Here is a 17869-nt window from a genome sequence, read left to right as displayed (position 1 = left end):
GAAGCAGACTCTGATATTTTCACCATATAAAAGAAACTTGTATCAATCTATTTATTTACTGATTTTTAAATGTTGAAATAATGTTGACTCACAGAAGTTTTACGAAACTGAACAGGGAGGTCCTTGGTACGTGATGCTGCCTGTTAGAGGTACTTTACTACAAATAACTGTCAAAACCAGGAAATTGACCGTGGTAGAATTCATAGAGCCTATCTAGATGGTACCAGTTCTGCAAACATGCAGCTTTCTGTAACCAGTACCACATTCAAGGGACAAGAGGGATTCTTATGCTACTTCATCAAAGTCACACCTTACTCATCTGACACCAATCCCTAACCTCTGGTAACCATTAGTCTGCTGTCCACCTCTACAGTTTTGTTATTTTAAGAATTGCTTATAGATAGAATCACACAGTACATAACATTTGAGAATGCTTTTTCCTATTTAGCAAAATGACCTTGATATAAAAAATTTCCTCTTCATTTGCTAAATAGTATGCTATGAATATACCACAGTTTTAACCATTCACTAATCTTAGAATATTCAAGATGTTGCCAAGTTTTGGTGAACAGAGTTATTATGAAGATTCATGTATTTTTGTATTAATATAAGCTTGTTAGCCATAAGTTTTCATTTCTCTGTAATAAAATGCTTCAGAGTACAACTGCTGATCATAAGGCCACATGTTTTATTTATAGAAAACTGACAACTGTTTTTCAAAGTGGATATACCATTTTACCTTCCCACCAGCAGTGTTTATGAGATTAGATTCTCTATGTTTTTGCCAATTCAGTAGATTATCTTTTATTTTAGCCTTTCTAATAAGTATGCAGAAAGATCTTATTGGCTTCTACTTGCATTGTCCTAATAGCAAAGATGTTGAACATCTTTTCATGTGCCTATTTGTTATCTAATGTCCTCCTTAGTGAAATATCTGCTCCTGTGTTTTGCTCACTTTATTATTGAAATGAAAATTTATTGTTGACTTATTAAAGGTTATTTGTATGTATTTTTTTAATGTATGTGAATGCAGAGGTTGTCTCCTAGTTTGTAGTGTTTCATTCTTTCAATAAGTGATTTCCCAAAGATGTTTTTTTATATTTGATAAGGTTTAACTTATTAAATTTTTGCTTATAGATAGTACTTTTGCCATCCAGTCTAAGGCATTTTTTGCTTAGCCATAGAGTTCAAAGTTTTTCTTCTATTTTTTTCCAGAAGTTTTCTACTTTTGTGTTTTAGATTTAATTACACAACACAAATCCATTTTGTGTTAATATTTTCATATAGTTTGATGTTTAAGATTTTTTTTTTGCCTGCAAATGTCCAATTACTGCCAGCATCACTTATTGAAAAAGTTACACTACTTCCATTGAATTGTTCTGGCACTTTTGTCAGAAATCAGTTGGGTTTATTTGTGTAAGTCTGTTTCTGAATGTTTTATTCTGCTCCATTGATCTTTGTCTTTCCTTCTAACAGTTCTCCATTCTAACATTTATCGCTCTAACATTATTACTGCTGAATAAATTTAAGGAAAAAAGAACAAAATTTGCTTTTTTCAGAATATCAATACATTTTTAATATAACCCTTTTTTTCTCTCTAAAAGATAAATTTTCAAGGAAATAGAAAAAGCTAAAATACTTGCTTGTTATTTCAAAAATTTCACTTATGTGAGGTAAATATTATTTTGAAATCTTTAAACTCCCCAAAAAAGTGATGCCAACACAAAAAGTATAAACCAAAATGAGCCAAAGATATATAACAAAAGAGTAGAAAGAATTTCATGAAGGTGTGGCTACAAGAACCTGGCATTCAACAGTGGGAAGAGGAATTTTGCCTTTAATTATGAGCCCCTATATGTTATTTTTTAATGATGAAATAAATACCATACTCAATATAACATTTTTTCAGGTGTCAAATACCAAAAAATGAAGAATAACATCAAAAGATTCACTAATGAAATTACCACAATAAAAAATGTGCTACTAGTAGACTGTATATATGTCCAGTGTAATTTAACAACAGAACTTGGAGTTGTGCTCCCTGACAATCTTCTAGAAAGCGTTATGTAAAAGTTCATGTGATTTTTTAGCAGCTATGTGAGCTGGAGCTAGAACTGGCATTTGTTTGTGAAAACAAAGATGACCCAATAGAGAAACCCAACATGACAGCATTTTTTCTTTCCTTTGCTCTGTGATGAGCTAAATGATAATTCTTCAGGCAGAACTAATTTCATTCTTATTTTGGCCCCATCCTAATGCATAGCAAAGAAAAATAATATTTAAGTTCCTGATATCTACCCCACATAACTTGATGGAGCTAATTTTAGTTTCAGGTATTAACATAAAGAAGAAATGATGAGCTGATATTTGCATCTGCACAGTTGGCTCCATTTTGATATTACCTTGACAGCAAAGTCCAGGATAAAGCCATGGAGAGGGATAAAGGAAAGCAGATGTGCGGAAAATATTGCTGGCGATAAGGTGACCTTTATGCTTAGTCAGCAGGGAGTGAGCACATCTCCAGGCATTCAGACATGAGTCTGAACTTGTATACCTGTAGGTGACATAAAGCTTGACTTCAAAATGACTCATTCCTGCTTCTCACCTCTAGAGCACTGAGAACATTAAAGCAGAATAGGAGATAAAGCGTGTGGATAACTGGGACTCCATTGAAGATAAAACATTACTCAATGAATTCAAGAATCCTATCTCTTACATGTTTCTATAATAGCTCCACAGGACCAGAAATGAAATCAAAGATCAGGCATAGACAGAACTGATCAAGAAAAGAACTAAATTTATACACTTTTATTAACAGTCTATTTAAAAGTCTATTTCAAAAGAAACATGATGTGATTGATGGTGCCAAATTATAATGTCTGTCAAATCAGAACTTAACATGGTCACAGAAAAACTTTGAAATTTAGAATCATATTCATGCCCTTGCTCTATTAGGTACCAGCTAAAAAAAACTCTGTCATGTTGGGGTTCTCTATTGGGTGGCCTTTGTTTTCACAAGCAAATGTCAGTTTTGACAGTTGGCATTAGCCGATATTTGACAGAGCTGGAACTCTGCTCTGTTTATATGGTTTGCTAAATATCCAGTGTGCAGAAGTTCTGAGCATTTTTTAAAGAGAGAATGATGCATCGCCAAGCTTAACAATCATTCTCCATGGAGATGATTCATGACAACTATTCTCACTACTTTTGACAAAAACTGCTTCATCAATCTGTGTTTTAATGCACAGGTCCCTTGGCATCTATGAATTCCATCATAAGGCATTTTTATTAGACACATGGTAGACTAGATTAAAGTGAACCAACAGCATATTACACTGTTAGAATGTTAGAATTCTTTCTTCTGTTTCCATCCTTTATCATAGGTCCACTAGATCTATCCATTGAAATATATTTCTTCTGTCAAGTAAAAAATGTAACATGGTCACAAAAAAATTTGAACTTTAGAGTAGCATTCATACCCTCTAGTTTCAGGTGGCAACTAACTTTTGCAACTTTATTTCTACATGAATGGTAAAATATAAGTAAATTGACTCAGTTGTTCATACCAAATCATGTATATATTCATACCATTTCTTCCCTTTAACTGTTCTCCAGCTTATCATGCTTTGATCAATGCATTTCCTCTCTTTCAAAATTCTTGTAGACCTTTCCTTTCTACACATATGTTTCTTCTTAATTACTTCCCTAAAAGATAAAAATTCCTTTTCCTTTCTTCCCTTTTGGTAAGTTATTTGTACTTGTGATTTTAGGTTATGTTCACCTTTAGCTATTAAGTTCACTATTTTCCAATAGTGGGAAATATGTGGAATAACACATGTTGAGTAATTATTTTTCTACTTAGGGATAAACTGACTTTTTTTTTAATTTAAAAGAAGGCAATCATACTGATACACTATTGAGAAACTAAGTCATGAGAGAAAGGGATGAAGGAACAGGCCCTATGTATTTGGACACAAAAATTAAAATATGAAAAAATCAGGTAGTTTCAACTGTTCAAAGTGACAATCTATGTTTTTCTGATATTGCTATATACAAGACATTATACTGTGTAACATGTCAACAATCCTGTACTCAAAATTTGTCATAAGTGTTAATGAGTACAAGATTTAGGGTCACATTTTAGCTGAATTTAAGAAGAGCTGAGGTATTTGATAGGAAATTTTCTGAATGTATATTTATAGAAATTGCATAATTGCCTCTTTAGACTACAACAAAAGTATTTCTTATGTAAAGTGACCTGTGTGATTTCTAAGATTCTTTCAAATACTGAGATTCTAAAATTCTAGAAATGCTATGCTAAGTTTTTCTGTAAAGCATAAAGCATCTAATATAATATGTACTCCTGTGTTGTGTGCCTATTAAAACCAAATTATATCTTTCTAGAATGAAAAAAGTACAATAAAGTATAACACAAAATATCAAGAAATAAAATTGAATAAAAATGATCACATTAGGATGTTCTTTGATACTTTAATAATCATTTTCCTTCAATTCACTTGCACTTAATTATTAGTCTATAAAGTCTATAAAATAATGAAATATTCAATTGTGAATTTATATCCCTTAAAAATTTAAGTGTGTGGCCCTCCCTGGTGGCGCAGTGGGTTAAAGCACAGCACTAAGAAGCTTAAGCCATTTCCGCATAAGTTCTATCCTCGCCTGCCCTGGAGGATAGGCAGACCTCTCCTGACCCGCCCGCTGCTCCCCTCAGCAGTGTACTTCATCCAGTGTACTTCGTGGATCTGCCTGTTCTTCTCCCCACTCTATCTCTGGTAAATCCTCTCACCCTCTGCATCTCTGGCCTGTACCCCAGTTCTGTACAAATAAATAAATCTTTAAAAAAAAATTAAGTGTGAAATACAATATGCCAACATGTATCATTAGATCTTGAGCAAATGTAAATATAAAATTTCCAAAAACTGTTTTCCCAAAATATTTTCCACAAATAATAAATTATTTTTTTCTCAAGAATATATATATATATTTAAGTTTTATTTATATATGCATGCAGAACTGAGGTGCAGGCCAGAGGTGTGCTGAGTGAGAAGATTCACCAGAGACAGAGTGGGGAGCAGAACAAGCAGCCTGACAAAGTAAACTGCTGAGGGGAGCAGCGGGCGGGTGTGGAGAGGTCTGCCTTGCCATGTGGGTCACCTTTGGGCAGGGATCGAACTCACAGCTGCAGTGGATACAATAGCTTCATAATGCTGTGCTTTATTTAACCCATTGTGTACCAGGGAGAGCCCTCAAGAATATGTTTGAAAGAATTATAATCTAGGTCTCAAGCTATTGCCTTACCAAAACCCCTGACTTGTTCTATTTAGGTAAGCCTGATGAGCTCCAAGCACACATGGCATAATGGAGACTTATAAAGGGAACTATAAAGACATGGTGTGGGGGAGAATGTTTGGTGATAAGATCATGGTCTAGAAACACAACCCATCACCAAGTTGCACAGTCAGGCTGGAGACAAGACCACTGATCTTTCTTTCAGAAGACCAAGATAAGATGTAACAAAGATTTAAATGAGGACATAATAAAATGTAGACTGGAAAGGTAGTAGGCAAAAATTATCCTCCCTTTCATAACTTCACGTATTTGTCTATACTTCCAGCACCTTTACCTTAAATTACTATATAAAACTCCCCTAAACTTCTCTTCCTTTTTTCCAACTTCTTTATTTAATATTACCCTATTTTATTCATGCAGGAAGAAATAATGAACAGATAAGTGATAACACATGAATTTTTCTATTGACCATGTTTTATGATTAGTTCTTTCACCCAAAGTATTCATTGATTCTCCAATTTATACTACAAAAAATAGATGTAGTCCATTCCATTTTATTGTAACCTATCACATCTCTTCAGTTCATCTTTCTTGCCTACCACCTATCAACCCTTCATATCAGACTGCCTATACTCATTACATATCTAAAATGCAAATATGTGAACTTTCACCTCTGTACATCTTAGCTCTGCTTTTTTCCTCCCTACTACATCTCTCTGCATATACAAATTGTCATTCTTGAAGATTTAGATCATTTTCAATTGTTTCATAAACCTTTCTTACATTTTATTCCATGTACCATAACTCCCTAGTGCATAATTCCCTGTTTGAATTGTTAAACAATTTTTAAAAAGATTTATTTAGGCATATAGAACTGGGGTACAGACTAGAGATGCAGGGGCGGTGAGAGGATTCACCACAGACAATGTGGGGAGCAGAACAGGCAGATCAATGAGGGGAGCAGCAGGTGGGTCAGGAGAGGTCTGCCATACCAAGTGATCACATCCTTGGGGTGGGGATTGAACTCATGCTAAAGTGGCTTTAGCTTCTTAGTGCTGTGCTTTAACCTGCTGCACCACCAGGAAGGGCCAAAATGGTTTAAACAATTTTTATCTATGAAATTTATTTTCTAATTTACTGAATGTTTAGCAATATAAGTGGCATAAGTGACGGATAGAAATAATGTGTTTTAAAAAGGACACTTTTATTTGTAAAGTGTAATTTTATCCAATTTTTGCCTCTTAAATAATCAGTACTCTTATTCAGATTTGTATCAAATTATTTTAAAATAGGGTTATTTATAGCTGTTTAAGTGAATTTAATTTTCTTTTTTCTGTCTACCAAAAATTGGTAAGTATATGCTGGGTATATCAGCATAATATTATGAATCATATTCAGCCTGGTGTCCTTATAAAACATGCTTTTTAAAGCATGTCTGATCTTTTACTACAAAGCATATTTATATTTCCACTGACCCTACTCTCTGTGATGTTGCTATAAATTTCCATTAGATCCCCAAATCTACTCCATCACAGCTATAAGTATCAGCACTGCATAATTTCCTTAAGATGAAGAACTGCAGATGCCTGAGTCTATTAAATTACTCATAAAACTACAATATTATTTTAAAATAGAAGCTTACCTTTTTGACATGGCACATGCTATATTTACTTGTTAAATAATTTGCTTTTTTTTTCTTACTGCATATATATAGAGAGATTTTTAAATAAAAATTTTCTTTGATAAAATTATACTATGATCCCAATGGTAAATGCTCAAAGTGGAAAAAAAGAAAATTTCATCATAGACGTACAACTCCCATATAAGCATTGCTTCCCTAAAAAAACTATTGTATTCTTCTTTTAAAAAATATATTAAAAATATTATCAAATTTCAAATCAGTTTATATTACAAATTTCATTTAACTTACTGCATAAATATTGCTCATATTACTACAAACTCTTTGCAAATATTACTCCTGATCATTAAAAGATAACCTGTCACATAAGTAATTTAGCGTAGTAGGGACCCTCTTTATGAGAATTATATGCTCTGTCAGTATGTGAATTATGAGCATAGAACTGACTCAGTCAGGAAATAAGGCATAATATTCTAAGTTCTTATGGGGACAGCTCTGTTCATTCATTTTGATTTCCTTTCTTTGAATATATTAAGAAATACTTACTATTGTTTATTTATTTATTATTATTGCATTTATTTATTTGGTAGCAATAATTATTTATTACAATTATTTATTATTGCATAAGAACACAATCTTTAACAACCAACCATAGCTCTGGCTCACAGATCTTTACGGCTTCCACTCCAAATTTTCCATTCAAAATAATAGCACCCAAGTAACTTTTGATGTTGAAATGCCAGTATTTGGTAAATACTATTTCTGAATCTTCTCATTTTCATTGCTCAGTATGTTTTCATTGACTTTCTCTGTTACACTGGATTTCTTTCCTCTGAATTTCTCAAATAACTAAGATTTTGTACCCTGCTTTGTATAAGCTATCCCAAAAGTATACCTTATTTCACAATAGGTGAAAGATTTAGAAGTAGAAAATATACAGTATGTTTTTAGTCCACTCAGAACTTGGCATGATCCTCTTACCAGCCATCTGATGTGTTATTTAGCTGTACTGAGTGCTGGTTTTGTCACTGAGGACTTCACCATCTTATTCAGAACATTAAGGAGAGGTATGTATAGTGACTGTGATTATAAAAGTATGTATATCAAACACATCTATATAGCTTCATTGTATTATAACAGAAAATATCTGTGATATGCCCAAGAGTGAAAATTCAGAGTCATGACTCCTGAGAATAAACCAGTGAGCATCAAGTGTTACAAAGTATCAATATTTATTGTAATCATATTTGACTATTATCTTACTAACTGAAAGAACAAATAGAAGGTTACATGCTACTAAGAGATAATTGCCTAGAGTTTTTAAAAGGTGCACTCATTGCAGAAAACAGGGAAGAGTGACCTTCCTCACACATAACACATAACTTCAGTTGATAAATTCGATATCATGCACCAAATTAGACTTAAGAATAACAATTATACTTTTCTATAGAGGAGTAATTGTATTACATAAATTTACTTATATTCTCTTTTGCATAAGACAGGGAAGAAATGAATAAGCAAGGATGATGTTCACTAAGTGCTTTCACTGATAGGTATCATATAATCTCTTTCATATATGTCATCTTGTTTAATCCTCATGATAATACCAGGTGGAATCTATTAATCTCAATTTTTAGAAGTGATAACAAAGACTGTGGACAGTTATATAGCCTATCTAAAATTGAAATCTTGATGTGGCTAAAGCAAGAGTTAGACCAGGAATGTTTGATTCTAAATTTTGATCTACTCTAGCAGTTGTCAGGAGACTAGTTCTTTATAATTATTCTCCAAACAACTCTTTATGGAGAAAAAAGATAATCAAAACATTATTTACCAAAGTTTAGTTGGATTAAAATAGACAATCTCTTTCTTCCCTTATATGACTACATGATGAAATAAAAATCAATGTCACTTCTTCCACTGGCCAGCTTAAGAATGCTTGAGTTTATAAAACTAGGTTACAAATAGCATTCAGAGAGGCCTCCAAGACAAAGGAAAGAAATGCAATGATTCTAATACTAATGCTGACACATGAACTTCCAGGAAAGAATTCTATAATTAGAAGCTAACTAGTGAAAGAAAAGGTCTTAAAAGGAGAATCCTGGGCCACATGAAATTATATGTTGACTCAAATATATACACCGTGCAACTCAAGGGCAATGGAGGGAATCTCTACTTCTGTGGGGGCTGCCCCTATTCTAAGAGACGGGGGTGGAGGTGGATGCTCCCTCAGTGACCTTAATGAATAGAGAAAACCAGAAAACTGCAAAGCAAAGAAGACAAATCACAGGGATGGAACTTCTATGAGCTCTCCATGGTACTGCCCAATTCATTCTACATCTACTTGGATATCTATGTAGCACTAAAGTTCTTTGAGTTAAAGCCCTTTTCATAGTTAAATATTTATGAAACTAGAAGAGAGCCTCATATGATTGTTCCCCCCACCAACAATATTACCTCTCTAAGTTTAGTATGCAGCAGTAACCAATTATGATGATCATCTACCCAATGTTAAGACAGGAAGCCTATTGACCACTAAAAGTAGTTTATTTGCCAACTCTGCAGCAACCCCTAATTGTTGTATGTTTTTGTTTTTCTTACACATTTTAGATAAATAATAGGATGGCTGAGGGCAGTGCTCTGAAGTCTATGTTTGAAATCAGCTGATAAAGTTACATATATGCCTGAATCACTACCCAATTGCAAATAAGCTGGATTAATAAACTTCAGAGTCTATCTATATTAATCTACCAGGAACTATTATTATTCCTTGTAAGATTTAGGTATATCTCTTGACAATGACATAATACAGAATTTTTGTACACTAAAAATATTCTTTCATGAAGTGATACCTTTCAAGGGATGAGACATATTTGGTCTACCTGGAGGTGAAATAATGCATTAACAACTAATTTACTGGTAGGAAAAAATACTTTCAGAAGAAAAATAGTAATTTTGCTTTTATAATAAAGGATTAACTAGTCCAAAGAATACATTAAAAGATTTGCTCCCAGATACATGCCTGTAAATGCCTAAGATGAAGACAGATTCTAGAATACTTACTTAAGTTATAACTATTGAGGTAATATTGATTTTAATCATAGTATGCTAAGAAAAAAAGAACCCTTTTCTGGTGAGAATCTGAGCTGTGTGGAGGTTTTTCAGAACACTAACAATAGATCTACCATATATGCCAGCTATTCTACTCCTAGGGATTACCCAAAGAATACAAAAACAATAATTATAAAGGAAACATGCACTCTTCTATTTATTGCAATAAGCAACAGCCAAGAAAATGAGACAAACTAAATGTCCAAAACCCAATGATTAGATCAAAGAGATGTGGTATATATACACAATGGAATATTACTTTAAATTATATTTTAGGCAAAATACAGGTACCTACAAAGTAAGAAAATTTATCCAAAGCCAGTTTTATCTAAAAATATGATCATAAAAATTATTTTGAATCCATATTTTTATATCCATCAAAAATGTCAACCAATGTAACATAATGTCAACCAACAGCATAAATACATTTTAGAGAATATACTCCACAATTTTATCTTCCCTGTACTGTCCAGGTTAAAAAAAAATAGATTGAATCTATTAAGGAAAAAAGGAGACAGAAGGAAAAAAAAGAATTCAAAGGCTTTAACATAGCCAAGACACAGCTAATATAACATAAGAGTAAATTTTTTTTTAAATTTGTAGGGTAACAGTTCTATTATAGGCCTAGCAAAACAGAGGAATATACCACAAAATAAAGGAAAGAGCTCCTGGAATAGATTCAAGAAAAATATGGTTTCTGCACAGTATATATTACGATTTTAAAAACTAGGTAGTGTATTGTAACTTTTATTTATGCATTTCTGTACTGACTAAAATTAAATTTATCTTAGCAGGTTTTTCACTATATGATTAAACAATGGGTAAAAATTTAACAGATTTTTAAAGCACTCAATCCATATGGTGAATACTTATGGACTCCACACCCCAACATTTGACAGTAACCTATTCTCCATATCTATGCACTAAAACTTCATAGTGAAGTTCTTTTAAGTTTCTTTTTTAGCAGATAATATTATTTTCTGTAAGTTTCTTAATTTAGGGTACTTTATATAAAGAATAGTTTTATTCTGTAGAGATAGGCTACAAAATAAAGAATAGCATGCTCTCATTTTGTGAAACTTAAATCCCCAATTCAAAGAATTTCTAACTTGAAAGACAAGCAACAACACAGCACTACAGTTGTCCTGGGTATAGTATAAACTACAGAGGAAAATAAAAATAATAATAAACTGCAGAAGAACAGTTGACCTTTTTCTCTTTTTAAATTTAATACATTGGGAAATTTCAGCATCTTAGAAGAGTCAGAAAATTTCATGAGAGTTGAACTGACTGGATCACAACTATGCTACATTTACTATAGGAATATAGTTATAATGACCCAGCAACAGAAACTGCCTTGCCCCAACCCAATATCTAGGCAAAACTAATCAGGTAGAGAGATTATAGTTTGTACACAGAATCCATTGTAGTAAAGATGTATTTATCCTGTTGTGTTTGAATGTTGGAATTAAACTTCCTTGAAACACTAATTATCACCTCTTCCTTTCAGAGAACATAAGTAAAACATGCTATAAAGAGCTGACTGAAAAATCATCACATTTATTTTAAGGAATCAGCACTGTGAATGAGAGTATAATATCACCACCATTTCTCTTCCTAGAATCACCTTATAATACATTCCTTCCCATCCATTGTACTTACAAAGGTTCTTTTGACTGAGTTCTAGCCAAATGAATGTCAAAGAAAACAAAGCACATTCTATTTGGATTTTGTCCATAAGAAACTATATCATATGTGATTCTCCCACACTTGAGCACCTCCTACAGAAATGGACTGAAATTGAGCAAAGTGACCTTGGAAGTCACATGTATAAAATTGGAAGTCATATGTATAAAGTGCTATGGCAACACACTTGAAGAAATGTGATTCACTGACTTACTAAGAAATGTAAGGTCGCTAATCAGAAGTACCCTTTGTACTTCATGGTGAGATAATTGAACCCAAAGTACACATTTTGTTTTTTTGCTACAACACCTGACATTACCATATGTAACTACCTTCCACTCATCCACATCTTAAAATTCCAATAAACGGGGATTTTCAAAATGTAGTTGACTTTAGACCAAAGAAATACACATTCTTAATTATATGTCCAATAGTAATATGTCCAATATAAACCAAGGGAGACATTCCTCTTCAGAGTTTACTGCAGCTTCTCCTGTTACAGATATGAAGAAAACTAAGCCCATTAAAGACAAATTCTCAGAATAATTAAAGTGAAGGAAAAAGAGTATTTTAATTTCAAATAAATCTTAAAGATAATATAGCAAGAATACTACTGAGGGATAAGACAAAAAAAAAATTTAAGTATGCCACTGCATTTAAACTAGTGTTTAAAAAGGATAAATGGACGTTCACATTATGCAGTTTTGGTATAAAATAGAGTGAAAGAAAATGAATTTCCACAGGGAGAAAAGGATATATCAAGAAGCACTTATACTGCTACGAAAAAAAGGATAAGAGAAATTGCAGTTACTTACCTTTCTGTTCTCTAGTTCAGGACATGTCTAAACACAGCCAGCAAAATGAAATGCAAATAGCTCATAAGGTTTATTCAGTTTCTCATTATAAGTAATTACTTTCTCTACTCATTTATCATTCTCAAAGACTCAAATCAAAAGGTTGCTATTAGCTCCTTTCCCTTTTGTTGCTTCAGTTAATTGAAACAATATGATAACTAGTCTCTTTTCCAGTGGTTGAAAATGTAGAGCTGTTAAATTTTATCAATAATTATTGATGATCTCTAATTCAATAAGTATATGTTACATAACTCAACAGCATTCATGTCTTCATTTTTTGTCATGGTCTACACCCACTTTCTACAACTGGACATTTTAAATATTTAGCTATCAATTAAGAGAAATAAACAATTTGAATATAAGAAATATAGTGATATATACACATATATATGTATATGTGTGTGTTGTGTGTATTTGTATATATAGAATTATTCTAGCCCATTACCAAAGATTATATAATCTTTAGTCTGCTTGCTGAACTTAATATTATATATAGTTTTTACATGCCTATTGTTAGCTTTTAAAAAAGATTCCCAACGTCCTACTTCTGGGGACTAAACCTCTCAGTCAAACCACCACACTCTCACACCATGAATTAGAAGCAAGTTTAGGGTTTTCACTCACTTTGTTTTAGGTTAAGTAACAACTGAAAGGAAGCACACTTAGCTCAGACAGCTTTGCATGTGATGGAAAAAATGTCACTTTTTTTACACACTGGTCTTGTCACTGTTTCCCAATATGGTTCTGCCTGTGCATACAAAATGTGGAAATAAAAGATTCCACCTTCAGACCGTCTAAATGAATACAGTTCATAAGCTATGTTCATTTTTACAAGATGGCATTATTTTAACCTCCTCACATCAAAAAACCAAAATGCTATGTTAAGTTTACAAGGTAGCCTATATACAAGATGTTTCTACTATTGTCCAAAGCATTGTATACCTAAAACATATTGACAGGTGAACAACCATTGTAAAGAACACTGTTACAAAGCACAGACATTTTGTTTAATTATGAAACCCTGATTTACTCAGTATCTCAGAGTTCCTTTTCAGTACTGCCATCATACCCACACACACACAATTTCAAAGATGGCAAAAATTGCAGGTAGGATTTGAAGGACTGAATAAATTACTGCTACTCTGGAGTTAATGGAGCTCCTCACCCACTAGCTTTGGACAGAGATGTTCCAAGTCATTAGCATGTTTTTGGCAGGATCCCCTAGGTAGAACTGTGCTTCCAAAGAATCAGAGCCAGAATTTGTAGCTGCAGGACTTTCAGCCTTCCACATGAATGACCAGAGCTCTGAGAGCTAGCAGACTGGTCACTGCTTGTAACACTGGACACTTGAGTCAAAAGAAAGGGTTGCATTAAGTGCTGTGAATTGATTACATATTATTCATTCTTACACAAGCCTTACTTAGTAAAAGCTCTAACACTATCTGGCACTGATGTAGGCATTCTGTGATGGCCCTACATCTGAGTCTTATGTACCAATTCAAAGGGCTATTCAGTTCCTTTTTACAGTGAATCCCTTTGCCAACAAGCCATGTCTTGACAACATTATGTACTTTTCAGCAGCTGCAGTTTGGGGATTGCTGTGAAATCATAAAATCAAAGTGCAAAGACATTGCAGCACAGAGGTCACACAGATAATGGGTACACAAAGGGCAGCAAGTCATAGAGTTATGTTTAGGAATATGCTTTTTAAATTCATAAATAAGGAGTCTACATTTTAAAAATTTTGAGTTATTTTACTGCTACAATTTTAAGAATGGTAGTATTTTACAAGGAAATATACAGCAACAAACACATAATGCAAACAACCTAGGCTGTTTCATGTATTTGCAAAAAAATTATGTTTTAATTGGCTTCTCAGGCAGATATCGTAGAGTCTGCAAATCCCATCCACTTAATCTTATATTGATTGTCTAAGATGTTTCCTGTTACTATGACTACCCTAATCAATTAACTTCTTGTAAGTAGCAAGACAACATTCTCTCTTTTTTTTTTTTTACTAAAGTCTGAAAACTTTATGGTGCTGCCTCTTATACATTATAGAACTATATTATGTTGCTAACAATGTCTAATGCATTTCATTTTTTAAGAAACACTTGAAGATTCTTCACAAAGAAAACACAGAATTACTTTGGACCAATATCATAATGTTTCATTAAGTTGTGATTGTGTGGATAAAAATTCTCTTTGGCCTCCATCCAGGGTACTAGAAACTTGTCAATTTCTCAAGGAGATCACTTAGTGAACAAATCTATCACTTGGTTTTACAAAAACTGTAATATCACAGCCCCACCATTTTCCACTCCACTAAAATTATACTATCCCAATAGGCAAATTTCTCATCTTTAAAATTGTGAGAATTTCAGCATGAAAGAGGAAATTACATCTAAACTGTGTTGACCCAGTTTTTCTTAGGCACAGCTCTGGAAACATACTGATCTTTGAATTCAGACCACCATGACTCCAGCTTGATGTCAGTTGAGAAAAGTTTGAATAAGTGCATCAAACTCGCTGACATTCCATTTCCTGTCGTAGCAAACGGAATCTATAAACTTGATTCTAGTTTGGGGGTTTTCTAGATCTCATCACTCTCTCCACGCACCTGAGTTCATTCTCCTAGATGAGAGATATTTCTAAAGCAGAAGAGCCACCTGTCACTTTCCTACCCCAAGTGCACTATGTCTAAAGAGCCCAGGGAAGTCACAGGCATGTCCATGTCAATTATTTTAAACATTCACATCACCAGATAAGTGCAATGCATCATTTCTAAAATAATACTTTAAAACTGATGTAAAGGAACACAGTAAGTTTCAAACAATTCAAGTGGTGTGACCAAGTATTTGAAACAAAGCAACGTTGCCATCCAAACCCATGTCTACCTGTCTGCAAAGTTTGATTTCAACCCTTTCCCATTATGTCTCCAGTCACTATTCCATGATCATGTGTGGATCTTATGGTTATATTCTGTGTGCTTTTATCCAAGGTGCTCTCTTTAGCCATGTTACTCAAATACTTCTTTGTTTGAGGAAAAGGGAAGTGGATGTGTGTGCATGGACAAAACATAATGTCACCTTAGGAAGGAGAGAAATAGAACCTCTTCAACACATAATTATAGCCCAATAATAATATAAATCATTAAAGGTTTTTTTTCTCTCTCTAAAACAGACCTACTCATAGCCATTTTTTATTTTTGCTTCCACTTTCTAGAATATTTTTGTTTACCTAATAAAAGTAACACATTTTAACAGAATCATGGCATTACACAAATTATCTTGTATCTGTGTTACTAAAAATATTCTCCCCTCATAATTTCCCTGACTGAGCTCACTAAAAAGGGCTTATTACCATGGTAGTATTGGTGGCGTGGCAATGGTTGTAGGTGTTTTTAGTAACCCAAATTCTGCGTGTATCTTTTCTTCATACATTTCATAGTTTTACGTTCACCTCAAAAAATGTTTATTCATGCTCTTCATGAAACATACCAATATTTCTCACATAGTAAACGCAAAGTACAACAGAGGCTTGACTTACTAGAAAAGTCAGAAAAGGTTATTTTCATGTAAGACTAAATATGAAATTCAGCACACCATAATAGAACAACTTAGCACCTCTTAAATATTTGCAACTGTCATTGGTTCTATATATGTAGATGTAGACACAGATAGATATACTAATAGAAACATAGATCTAAAGCATTTAAAACACCAACACGAGCTGGAGAAAATGTGAGTTCAAAAGTAAGTAACGCTTCAAAATGTATTAACTAGTAAACAATAAGAGTTTCCTTCTTTTAAGTGGCTTTCCAGTTGGCAACAAGAAGGAATTAGTAGTTTACTCAGTGTTGGGTTTGAGAGAAAGGAAGGGGCTGAGAAATACGTGAGGAATAAAGACAAGGCACTTTCTGTGTGTAGTCATGCAGGTTCCAGCTGTCTGGGGGCATCCCCACCTCTAAACACAAGCACAGAGGCGTATTCTCTCATGCTTGTTGTGCTGGCACATATACTTAAGAACTTCTGATGGTCATCTTGGCTAATGTCTGAGTTGTCTGTTTCTACTCCTGTGCTGACTTTTCACATTACTGCTCAAAGTCTTCATAGTGTATGTGAGCTGGCAAATAACAAAACATTGAGCCTACCCTTGAGGTAAATTTTAAATTTCTTAGGAATAAAGTGCATTCCTCCAGCCCTTCATGCCACTGGAAGCTTAACCTATGCCTAGCACAAAGAGAAAGATGCAGGTTAAACAGTGACACAAATTCTAAAAGGACAGGTCACCATTGTATGGTAACATGAATGGTGGTAACATATTTTATTTACAAAGGGCAGAACTCTTTATACACTGTTGGCAACGGGACAGAATTGGAAAGGGTTTTATACCTCATATACATATTTCCAAATGTGTCATCCAATGCTCTCTCCTAACCCTTAGTAACTGTCTCTGTGGAGTTAGGGGGGAAAAAGGTGTTGTTCAAAATAAGACAAGGACAAGGCTGACTCACCAAGAGAAGAAAACCTGTGATGGGAAAGGCTGATAAGAGAAAAAGGATCATAGTGACTTATCGCTCCAAATGAAAAATTCAAACTATGAAATCAATTTAGTTAAATGCTCTGCTGTTCAGAAAGTGACCAATTTTTAGGAGGTTAGCCGCCATCAATTTAGGTAATGCTAACTAATGTCACTCAAGAATTAAATTGCAAATATTTTTTAAAACTTAATATTTAATCCTTAATTACTGCACACAAAATAAAAAAATGTGTCACTAAATAATAACTGATTGTACATTATATAAATCCCAACCAGTTAAATTCTATATGTCTATGGAATTTTATACACAGAGAGAGATACACACACACTTCAATTTGTAGTGATTCCTTATCTTAGAAACCAAAAAATCCTAATGATTAATTTCCCACCAGTTTTTTAGATAACATGAAGAAATTGCTGGCCAGATTCCAAATTCACCAGGTTAAATGGAATAATGAAGCATTTTTTAGGCAATTAAGCAAAATACACAGGAAGGGAAAAGAAAACAAACCAAAAGGTACCTAAATATCTAATAATAAAAATCCAAAAGGCCTTATTTGTTCTGATTATCCAGATAAAAATTTCAGGTAATCCAAAAGGCCTTACTTGTTCTGATTATCCAGATAAAAATTTCAGGTAATCACCCACATGTGTGTGTATATATATGTAGTTAGATATGCATATCACAAACTCCCACTCTCTCCTTTAGCTTTCTTTCATAATCCTT

General features: G+C 33.4%; 1 protein-coding gene across 3 annotated transcripts in view; it reads right to left on the bottom strand.

The window, feature by feature from the left end:
• CLVS2 (clavesin 2) overlaps positions 1–17869 on the bottom strand; it is a 68468-nt gene that overhangs the window by 36215 nt on the left and 14384 nt on the right. The gene's annotated exons all lie outside the window — the stretch shown is intronic.

This window comes from Condylura cristata, unplaced genomic scaffold (assembly GCF_000260355.1).
Source record: "Condylura cristata isolate star-nosed mole 26May11 unplaced genomic scaffold, ConCri1.0 scaffold00001, whole genome shotgun sequence".
In the NCBI taxonomy this organism is placed as follows: Eukaryota; Metazoa; Chordata; class Mammalia; order Eulipotyphla; family Talpidae; genus Condylura; species Condylura cristata.
Note: the sequence above shows the minus strand (reverse complement) of the source record. Positions and strands in the feature narration are given on the sequence as shown.